Raw genomic sequence first — 2,571 nt, forward strand, 5'->3', positions numbered from 1 at the left:
AGATACGAAAAAAATTGCTAATGTTCTGCGTCATGAGGACCAAAGACTTGAAGTGTTTTGTGTTGCAAGACAGTGTGTGAGAGGGAATCGTAATGTCATAGGAGAGAAATGTGTCTGCATGGATAATGGCTCACTTGCATTTAACGAGACTGCAAGGAGAGAGACTTGGAGATGCCACTATGAAAGATTGCTAAATGAAGAGAATGAATGGGAGAAAGAGAGTCTGCCGAATGCCAACCCAACAGAGGGACCAGCTATCCGAATTGACAGTACTTTGGTAGATAAAGCAATTAAGAGTATGAAGACAGGGAAAGCCCTTGGCTCATCAGGAATCACTGCAGAGATGCTTAAAATATCTGGTGGTGTCAGCTATAGTCTAGTCACCCATATAGTCAACCAGATGATACATGAAGGAATCAAACCCAATGACTGGTGTAGCAGGACCATAGTCAACTGCTACAAAGGTAAAGGGTTAGGGTTAGGGTTTAGATACAAATAATTACAGAGGTATCAAGTTGTTGGAACAGGTAATGAAGGTCATGGAGAGGGTCATAGCCCAACTAATTAGGGAGAGAGTCAGTTTAGATGAGATGCAGTTTGGGTTCGTGCCAGGGAAAAGCACCACTGATGCTATATTTCTGGTGAGACAGTTGCAGGAGAAATACCTAGCCAAAGATAAACCTCTGTACCTGATTTTCGTTGACATGGAGAAAGATTTTGACAGGGTCGTCTTGATCCTTTATCTGGTGATCAATTTGGAAACTAGGGATAGATGAATGGTTAGTGAGAGCTGTACAAGCCATTTTCGGGGATGCTGTCAGTAAGGTGAGGGTTGGCAATGAGTACAGTGAAGAATTCCGGGTAGTGGTAGGGTTCCACCAAGGATCAGTCCTCAGCCCCCTCTTATCATAATCCTCCAAGTAATAACAGAGGAATTCAAGACAGGATGCCCCTTGGAGCTTCTCTATGCTAATGACCTTGCTCTAATAGCTGAGTCACTATCAGAACTAGAGGAGAAGTTTCCAGTGTGGAAGCAAAGATTAGAATCAAAGGGCCTTAGAGTCGACCTAGCAGAAATCAAAGTCTTAATAAGTAAGAAGGCAAACAAACTAAAAATCCCTTCAAGTAGATTGCCCTGCTTGATCTGTAGAAAAAGTGTAGGTAGAAACTCCAGATGTATCCAGTGTGAGCTATGGACACATAAGAGGTGCAGCAATACCAAAGGAAGGCTAACTGGGAAGATAGTTTTTGTATGAGGCAGATATTCAGGAGCAATAAACACTGAAAATGTGCAGAAAACAACTTCTGCCACATTCCAGGGAGAAAAGCTAGAAGTAGTTGATAGCTTCCGTTACCTCGGGGACCAAGTCAGTAGTGGGGGGAGGGTGCACTGAAACTAGCTGCTAGAATAAGAATAGCCTGGGCAAAGTTCAGAGAACTCTTACCTCTGCTGGTGACAAAGGGCCTCTCGCTCAGAGTAAAAAGTAGACTGTATGACGCATGTGTACGAACAGCCATGCTACATGGCAGTGAAACTTGGGCCGTGACTGCTGAGGACATGCATAAGCTCACAAGGAATGAAGCCAGTATGCTCCGCTGGATGTGTAATGTCAGTGTGCATACACGACAGTGTAAGCGCCCTGAGAGAAATATTGGACATAAGAAGCGTCAGATGTGGTGTGCAAGACTGTGTTGGTATGGTCATGTGTCGCGCAAGGATGAGGACAGCAGTGTGAAAAAGTGTTACACCCTAGCAGTTGAGAGAACTTGTGGAAGAGGAGGACTTGGGATGAGATGGTGAAGTACGACCTTCGAACATTGGGCCTCACCGAGGCAATGACAAGTGACTGAGACCTTTGGAGATATGCTGTGCTTGAGAGGACCCAGTAAGCCAAGTGAGACCATAACCATGGCTTATGCCAGTGCTGTATAACCGGCCCATTTAAGAGTACCCTTCAATCATTGGACAATAAACTATGCTTGCGAAGACCTATTGAGGCAAGTGAAATCGTTGTTGTGGCTGATGACAATACCACCTGATTGGCACCTGTGCCAGTGGATTGTTAAAAGCACCATTCAAGTGTGATCACTGCCAGGGCTGCTGACTGGCTCCCATTCCGGTGGCACATAAAAAGTACCATTCGAGTGTGATCATTGCATGTGTCGCATGACTGGGTCTTGTTGAGGTGGCACATAAAAAGCACCATTCAAGCGTGGTTGTTGCCAGTGCTGTTAGACTGGCTCCTGTGCAGGTGGCACGTAAAAAGTACCATTTGAGCGTGGTCGATGCCAGTACTGCCTGACTGGCCTTCGTGTCGGTGGAACGTAAAAACACCCACTACACTGTCGGATTGGTTGGCATTAGGAAGGGCATCCAGCTGTAGAAACTGCCAAATCAGACTGGAGCCTGGTGCAGCTTTCTGGCTCGCCAGTCCTCAGTCAAAGTGTCCAACCCATACCAGCATGGAAAGCAGAAGTTAAACGACCTCGATGATGATGATGATGATATATATATATATATATATATCAAACATAAATTGAAAACAGAATACAAAGGATATCGCGGTACAT

This window comes from Octopus bimaculoides, chromosome 3 (assembly GCF_001194135.2).
Source record: "Octopus bimaculoides isolate UCB-OBI-ISO-001 chromosome 3, ASM119413v2, whole genome shotgun sequence".
Taxonomy (NCBI): Eukaryota; Metazoa; Mollusca; class Cephalopoda; order Octopoda; family Octopodidae; genus Octopus; species Octopus bimaculoides.